At 58.2% G+C, this 8,875-nt stretch overlaps 1 protein-coding gene across 5 annotated transcripts in view; it reads left to right on the forward strand.

Annotated features, from left to right (window-relative positions):
• LOC113211637 (chondroadherin) overlaps window positions 1–8,875 on the forward strand; it is a 116,890-nt gene that overhangs the window by 6,136 nt on the left and 101,879 nt on the right. For 2 of the 5 annotated variants that reach the window (XM_052263544.1, XM_052263538.1), the window contains exon 1: window positions 363–532. The exons of the other annotated variants lie outside the window; for them this stretch is intronic. The gene's annotated coding sequence lies outside the window, so the exon portion shown is untranslated. Of the gene's footprint in view, window positions 1–362; window positions 533–8,875 lie in introns of those variants that run through there. 5 annotated transcript variants of the gene reach the window in all.

An 8,875-nucleotide genomic window follows, 5' to 3' on the forward strand; every position in this document is an offset into this window, starting at 1 on the left:
CCAGCCCATGCTCCAGCCCATGCTCCAGCCCATGCTCCAGCCCATGCTCCAGCCCATACTCCAGCCCATGCTCCAGCCCATGCTCCAGCCCATGCTCCAGCCCATGCTCCAGCCCATACTCCAGCCCATGCTCCAGCCCATGCTCCAGCCATGCTCCAGCGAGAGCGGCGCGGCGGTGGTCACGGCGCTGCGGTGGCGGGGCTGTTCGCCTGGTTGGCGCCGTCCCCGCGCAGAGGGCGCTGTCGGGGCGCGCAACAGAGCGCAGGGGCGGCGGGAGCGAGGGGGCCCGCCGCGCCTCACCCGCCCCCGCTCTGGTGCGCGCCAGGCCGCTCTGCTCCGCTCTGCTCCGCCCCGCTCAGAGAGTCTCGGCGCTCGCAGGCGGTAGGTCGTCGGCAGGTTGAGCCCTTCCCGTGGCGAGGCGAGGCGGCTTTGTGCGTGGTGTGGCGCGGCGTGGCGCGGCGCGGCGTGGCGCTGGAACGCCAGGGGACGACTTCTACGGAGCGGCGCGCATTTCTCTTCCGGACTGACACAGGTAGGTGTCGCACCTAAAAATCCCTGCTTTCGCGGGTTTTTTCTCCATAATTTTCTTTGTTTGTACAATAGTCGGTGAGGTGGACTGTTATTTTTTTTTATTTTTTTTTTTTATCATCGCTTGTGCTGCTCTTTGCGGTGAGCTGTCCGCTTCTTTGCGTCCTTCGCTGGACGGGACGCCTGCTGATGAGTGGTCCGTTTCGCGTCGCTGCTTCGGCGGATCGTCTCGACCGGACAGGGATCGGGATCGCGGGTCTGTGAAACCAGACGAGCGAGCAGGTCTTCCCTCTCCGAGTCACCTCGTCCGGCAGTGGGAGCGAGAAAGGAGTAGTAGAAATGGGAGAATGGGGGAGAGGGGAAGTGGGAGAGTGGGCGAGGGAGGGAGAGAGAGAGAGAGAGAGAGAGAGAGAGAGAGAGAGAGAGAGAGAGAGATAATGTGTATATGTGAGTGTGTGGGGGCGGGGGGTAGAGCCATCGGTCTCCTGCATAGTGCATGTGCCTGCGAGCTACCGCTGCGTTCGAAACGCAACACGGGACAAAACGTTGCAGCTTTTTGCCCCCCCCCCTTCGCCGTCCTCTCACCGGACTTGGCTTGGCCGGGCGGGAACCCGCCGAGGGATCCTCCGGGGACGAGCACCGACACGGCACGTCATGTGTCACGCGCGTGAGTCCTGCGCATCTCACCCCGTCTCTATCTCCTTCCCTGTATCGCTTTATCTTCCCACTTCTCGCTCGATTCTCCTTTCTGTCTCTCAACCTTTTCCACCTCGGTATCTCTCTCTCTGTTGCTCGCTCTGGCCTTACCCCTTTCTGCCCTTTCCGTGCGTTGCGTAGCCCCCTGTCCATCACCGCCTTACACGGCCTTTGAGTCACGCCATGTACTCATCCCCACCCCCCCTCTCTCCCTCTCCCTGCTGGTCGCCTCTCCTAATTTCACCCCCCCTCCGGTAGGCCCCCCGGGCAGCCGCCGCCGCCGCTGCACTACGTGAAATGCCTCGTCTAATTAAATCCATTTTCCCCGACCGGTCGCTCTGCTGCTGCTGGCTGTCCTAATTTATTCGGAGGCTTCATCCATTTTCATTCGCTTCACTCCCCACCGTACCGTGGACGCGCCGGTGCTGCACACGAGGCGCCGCCGCGGTGAGTGCGTCCTTGCAGCGGCCGTCCTGTCGCCTGCTGCAGCCCGAGGGGCGCGGCGGGGCGGGGCGCGGCGGGGCGTGGCGCTTCGGGGCGGGGCGGGCCGTGTGTGGCCTGCCAAACATCGCAGGGCGTACCAGCCGACGAGGGGCCTCCCGCCCACGCCTCCGCCCCGGCCCCGCCCGGCTCCGCCACGCCACGCCACAGCGCGCTGGTCCGAACTTATTTCCCCGGAGAGGCGTGCCCGGGGGCGGGGCGGCCGGACTGGCCGGTAGGGCGTAACGGGCGGCAGCAAAATGTAAATTGCATTCTTTGGCCGGCTGTTAATGCTGCCCCTTCCCCCTACCCCACCCTGGCGCGCCCCTGCGGCCGGCCTGGGCCGGACCGCCTCCCGCCTCCTTGCCAGTCGAACGCCGCCGCCGCCCGTCGAATATCTCCCTTTCGCCTCTCTCTTCTCTGCGCGGCTGGTCGATCTCTGTTTCTGTCTCTCCGCCGTTACGCCCCGCTCACGTTGGGAAGGCTAAGTGCGTGGCTCAAGGCCGAACTTTTCTCATAGCCTGACATAACACCTGCCCCGCGGCAAACTCCGCGTGACCCCGCCTCGCCACGCCGCCACGCCTCGCCACGCCTCGCCACGCCTCGCCACGCCTCGCCACGCCTCGCCACGCCCCGCCACGCCCCGCCACACCCCGCCCCACCACGCCTCGCCGCCACGCCTCGCCCCGCCACGCCCCGCTACCATCGCCCTGGGGCACACCTGTCCAGGCGCCCTCGCGAGACCCCGTCCCCAATCTACCCCTCGCGCTCCTCCCTTCCTCTCCGATGGAGAGATCCCCCCCTTCCCTCCACGGTCCCGACCCCGACCCCGACCCCTCCAGGGGGGGACGGAGGGGTGCCTATGTCCTTGCCAGCGTGAACAATGGAAGCAGCTGCCGAGGGGTCTGAGCTGCCGGCTTCAATATGTTCCCCGTGGCAGTGGGGGAGGGGGGTACGCCTGCGAGAGAGCGTCTGGCACGCAGTTTGGCGAAGCGCATTCAGGGGTGGCTTGGCTTTGGCCCGCCGACCCCGCCCCCCAATCACACACCCAACGCCGCCGTTCCCGCCCCGTGTTTAGCACAGGGGGCACCATATCAAAGCAACAAGGAACTCCTGCGCGTACACCACTTCTTCTTCTTCTTCTTCTTCTTCTTCTTCTTCTTCTTCTTCTTCTTCTTCTTCTTCTTCTTCTTCTTCTTCTTCTTCTTCTCTCGCATTTCCTCCATAACATTTCCTGCGAGTTCTCTGATATATTTTAAGTCCAAATACAAATGTGCGGGTGCGTGTTCTCATGTGTGTGCGTGTGCGCGCGTGCGCGCGTGTGTTGGAACGTATGTGGCCCAAGGAGGGAGGTGGAGGAGAGGCGCGGCAAAATGCAAAAATGTGGCGCCGGCGTTGAGGTGTTGTCAGATGGTGGCTCCCCGGGGGGTTTCGCATGCATAACGGACGGAGGCCTCGGCTCGGCTCTGCCCGCCCTGCCCGCCCAGCCGGGTGTGGCAAGTGGGCCCTGCATTTACCTAGCGCGGCTGGGGGGCGAAACGAGGGGCGCTGCTGATGGTGGTGCTCAATCTACCGCCGCACACCCCCTCCCCCTCCTCCTCCTCCCCCATGCAAAAGTAATCAGGCAATCAAGACAAATGGCGAAGCACCCGTCGATTTTTCTCTCCTCGTACCTTTCGTGTGTTGCTCCGAGAGCACCAACGACATTTATACATCATTTTTATGAATTTTATGAATTATAAGTCAACAAATTGTGTAGAGATGGAAATTTTTCTTTTAAATGCGTATTATGACTCTAATTAAAAGTAATTGAAAACCTTTGAACACAGTGACTGATACCGTTGTTTTCGTGTAATCGGGAGTAGTTAAAGTTATTGAGTACGAAAAAACACGGATAAACTTCGTCAAAAATGACGTCTTTTTTTAAAAAAGTCTTTTTTTGATAAGAGCAGTCGATGCTGACTACAAAACCTTCGCACATCGCACAACCTTGTTTATTTCACGAAAAGACTAACGTTAAAACAGTTTAGGCTCTCCCAGGGCGCCACGCCACGCAGCCCCACCCCACTGCATTTCCTTGTGATCCCGCGGGGACCCACAGTCGGCTCATTGAAAGCTGTCTGTCGCCCTCACCTTCGTCTCTGTCCTTTGCTCTTTCCCCGCCCTGCCCCTCGCCCTGGGCCGCAGTTTCCCATCCCCCGTCCTCCGGGACATTTATTTCCTCATCCCCTTGGTCCCTCTCCCCCCAACCGCCCTTCCTCCCACGCACTCTTTCCTTTCCGGCTTCCTGCGGGTGGAGGGATCGGCCTACGGCGCCTCACGATCCGCAAATCCACGTACAATAGATGAAATCAGTATCCGACCCCCGCACTTCTTTGTACCCGCCTCCTGGCCGCAGAGATCCCCATGACTGACTCAAGTGCGGTCGGGGACCAATAATAAGGCTACAGGCCGGCTGCTGCTGCTGCTTGGCTTCGTCGACGAGCCCGGATAGGAATCGCTTTTTTTTTTCGGCCCTTCCCTGGTGTGCCCCCCTCCCCTTTCCCCCTTTGGCACACCGTTTGGAGGATCTGCGCAAAGAACACATTTTTCGTTTCACCTGAAAAAAAAAAATGACGTAGACGCCCTGCCCGTTTTTAACGACTTCCCCTCCTCCGCGTCTGCCACGTATTCGTTTATTTGCCACGCTTTCACTCACAGCTTTTAGCTTTTCTTTCTTTTTTTTTTTACCGGAGACTGCGGGCGAGCCGCGCGGCCGCAGAAATTGAAGTGGCGTGCGCTGCTGCTACGCGGGGCAAATGAAACGGTCGTGACTTTTCTCATTGTGTATTCCGGGTGCCGCGCGCGCACAGGTATTTCGGGGCGGCTGTTTGCCGAGCAGCGCGGCGATGCTAATCAATTCAAATGTTTTGGCGGGAACACGGCGACAAATTAGAGCGCGGACCGAGCCGACCGCGCGCACTGCCGTGTTCCTCCGGTCCGGGCCGCGGGCGCCATCGCCGCCACCACCCTTTCTTATCGCACACGTTCGCGAGGGGAAACAACAAGAGCAATATAATAATGTGGCATTATAATAAGCCGTTACAACCAGTGCATGGTGGCAAAACAGTTCCGTTCGGCGTTTCGTCGTCATCACATTTATTAGAGTGGAAAAGTTTTATTTCGAGCAGCTCTCCTTTTTGTCGGCGCACTGCTTGCTCTGTAGACCTTGCTGCTATGAGGAAATAACGCGCCGACCATAGGAAAGCCCTCCGCGCCGACTTTCCATTTGCCAAAGGCCATCACATAAGTGAGAGCGGCCCGATGGGATCGCTATAGTTACTATAGCAAGCTCGGCAGCGACTGGCCGGCCGCCTTATATTGCGCGGAAACTTTTGCGGCCCCGCTGCTGCTGCTGCTGCTCGCTGGCTGCTCGGCTCCGCTCCCACCGCCAACCGGCTGGAATAAAGTGTTTTCGAAAACAGCCCTAGACTCTGTTGTTTACAAGGAGAACGGCAATGAATCCGCCCTCCCCCCTCCCCACCTCTCCCTTTCACCCCCCACCCCCTACCCACCAGCCGCAGCCCCCTACTTGCCTTCTCGCTCTACAGTCACACCCGGCGAGTGTTTTATTGTGAGCTTGTTAGGAAGGTGCTCGAGGGAACCGAGGGAAAACAAGCGTTTTGAATGGGTGAGGGGTGCAAGGGGAGTTAGGTTGATTGTGGCGTATAATTAATTCTGGTATTCTAACAAGCCGTGAACAAGGCGTTTTGTGGCCCGTTGCCGTTGCTGTTGATTGGAATGTGGCTTCCTCCTGCTTTCCTCCCTCGGCGCGAAGGGCGGAAAAAAAAAGTCTGAAATAAGGTCTGGCGTGCCGGACCAGCAGGGCGGGCTCTGTTGGTTCCGCTCGCACGCTCCTTCGGAGGGGCTAACTGAAGAGAACGCGGAGGTTGGAAATCGTTTCCCCGGGAGTGAGAGAGAGAAAGAGATGCTCGTTTTTCCTTTGAAAGTGCGGGGCGTCAGTGGATGGCATATTTTCTTTCTCGCCCTCTTGTAGCTGCGGGCTCCGGTGCGTCTTCGCTGTTAGATTTTTTTTAATATAACAATCTAATACTTATTTTTTAACTTATTTTGGGTAGTACAAAGACAGAAAATTATTCGTGTTTTAGTTTTTAGTGTTTTCTACCCTGTTAAATATCTACATGAAAAATGTTGAAGTAATTTCGTCCGAGACACAGCCTTGGCCCGACATATCCCCGGTCCGCTTACGCGCGCCTGTGGGGCGTGGGGTAGGCCGGCCGCTTGGCAGCGCAGCCGTCCACGTTGCCTACCCTGCGCTCGGCGGGCGCTCTGCTCCGGGCCGCCGCCCCGACTGGCGGCCCCACCCCGCCTCGCGTTCGCACGGGATCTCGGCGTCCTCGTCGGCGTCGGACACTGAAGTATGCAAGTAATGATCACGCAAACAAGTATTTTAACACTGCGTCAAGCAATTGTGGGCTTTCAACCGAAAAAACGCTCTTGGAAGTGTTAAACTGAAATCCCTCTAATATACGCAAAATTTTGTCGTTCAAAGACGCCAAATGTCAAGAAGACGCCAGATTTTGGCGTTCCAGGACGCCGTTAATTGGTGTTCTTTAGAGGACTCGAAAAAATTGGCATAAAAAACAAAAAACGCCAACCAATTTTACAGTGCAGCAGTACCGCTGCACCGCAGTCCACCTGCGCGGACTTCATTTCCGAATCTAAATTAATCCGCAGGGAGCGCAAAAATAATATGGTAAAAAATAAAATGGAGACCCTCGTGAACCAATCAGCGTTAACTCCATCAAGAGCCTCATCCCAGATGTCGCGTGGGTTTGATTGGATTCGTTATGGCCAGCCCTGGGGGCACGGAGGGCCCCCTCGCACCGGAAGGGTGTATTCTGCTCCACCTCTCCCTCCCCACCGACTACCCTCTGCCGTTCCCCTTTTTCTCTTGTGTCGTGTTTTTTTTTTTTGCCCTAGACCTATAAAAGTACTCACTCACTCACTCACTCACTCTCACACTCTCACACACACACACACACACACTTACACACTTACACACATACACACATACACACACACACACACACACACGCACACGCACACGCACACACACACACACACACACTTACACACTTACACACTTACACACACACACACACACACACACACACACACACGCGGGAAAAAGTCAGCCCCCTTGCGCATAACTTTTATTTTTCACGAATAAATATGTAATGAATGCGTGAACCGTCGTGGGCCTGCGAGCCCCTCCCTCGTCTCCTCCTCCGCCCGCCTTTTCACCTCATCCCTCTTTTCGAATCTCGGGACGGGGCGCCGCTTGTTGCTGCTGAGTGGGCCGCAGGCTCGCCCGCAGGGCCCCGGCTCCGGGCCCGGCCCAGCGCCGCTCAAGACGTTTCGACTGTTTGAATGGCGCGGGAGGGCACCAGTTGCTCTGCGCCGCTCTGCGCCGCTCTGCGTGTGTCGCTCGGCTCGGCTCGGCCCTGGGACGCGCAGCCCGGCGACAGTACACTCTAATTGCGGAGCCGTATAATCGGAATGGATTTGAATACGCGATGCCGCACCGGGCGCGCCGCCGGTGTGGGCGCAGTGCGGCGCGGCTATGTCTGCCACGCCTCTGCCTGTCGTCTGTTGCGCCGCCTTGTCTGTTCTATGGCGCCGCCTGTCTGCACACTAACTGCTGCCCACGTCCATGACGACTCGCGGCCAGGTTAAACGCCACGAGCGTTCTATGTAATATCGGCTATTCTTTCCGCACGACCGTGACGCTTGTCGCTCCCTGACACTAACCACCGGTAAAAGTTGTCATCGTGCACCGGAAGGAAAAAAATATTTTTTAAGCACACACACGCATGTACAAATACAGATTGGATGCGAAGTCCGCGTAGTCCCTGCCTGTCTGTGGCCAGCACGAAGTCCGACAAACCCCTAACAATTTAGTAGCAGAATATTTTTTTTGTTTTTCTGGCGATGCCAACCTTGCGAAGCAAGTGCTCTTCTTATTGTTCGACATTTTTTTTCTAATGGCGAACCTGGTCCAATGTTTGCAATCATTATTAATGCTTCGCCAAGTTTCGTCTGTGCCGGACCACGCTCCTGTTGGATCTTTCAGACAACTCGCTTTGGAGTTCATTGGGCGGCAAAACCCCCCCGCTTTAAAGGCGGTTGTTGCTTTTGCGGCGTGGCTCGGCGTGGCTCGGCGTGGCTGTGTGTCTGACCCCACCACCAACCACCACCACCAGAGGGGTACGGGCCAGGTATCTGCCTTTGAGTCTTGGGACCCGGCCCGGGCTGAGCCCCGCTGGGGTCGCCGAGCTCGCCGAGGTGTTCGAGAGGCTGCAGAGGGGGAGCGGGGGCTCGACACGACCCACTGAGCTCCTGGCGGGGGGCCACCCTGCGAGCCGCCCTGTGAAGGGCACTGGAGTGACGCCCGCCCTCACCTTGGGCCCGGCCCTGGGCCCGGCCCGATCCGGAGGGAGCGGTCGTGAATTAGGAGCGGTTAGCAACGGAGCGAAACACGGGCCGGCCCGTCTATGCCTCCGCTCCGAACAGCGAGCAGAAATGCCCACTTTAAGGCCCTCGAAATAATCCGAAAATTCGCGCTGTTTGGTGACCTGGCAACAATTATTATCATTGCTGTGAGTCGCGTTCAGCAGAGCCCTGATCGGCGGTGCAAAGTCGCTTTTTGTTCTCTGCGGTAAAAACTTGTTTGAAAGCTATACGAGTTTTCGAATGGCCTTCGGGTGTGGCCGGTTGACACCACTTTCGCCGACCTCCACCCCGTCGGCTGTGGCCCACTCCGCCTACAAGGTGCGCTTTGCTCGAACGGAAGCTATAAGTTTTTAAGCGGTCGGGTGTTGTGCGCTCGCTCGCTGCAGGTCTGTCCTGTGCGCAATTTACTCCCTGCCCCTTCCCCTACCTTGTGAGGTGGGTTGGTCTCGGGCTGCCCTCTCTGGTTGCGTGGCGTGGCGTGGCCAGGGCCCTCAGGAGCACGCAATGCGAGCTGTAAAGTTATTGCGAGCAGAGGAGCCCGAGGGTCACGGCGGACGGCGGCTGGGAGCCGGAGAGAGCAGAGTAAGCGCACCGAGAGCTGCTCTCCGTGAAATGTGCGTCCCCCCGGTTTCGAGGCGCGTGAGTATCCGTCGCG

This window comes from Frankliniella occidentalis, unplaced genomic scaffold, assembly GCF_000697945.3.
Source record: "Frankliniella occidentalis isolate FOCC.00 unplaced genomic scaffold, Focc_3.1 Scaffold2, whole genome shotgun sequence".
In the NCBI taxonomy this organism is placed as follows: domain Eukaryota; kingdom Metazoa; phylum Arthropoda; class Insecta; order Thysanoptera; family Thripidae; genus Frankliniella; species Frankliniella occidentalis.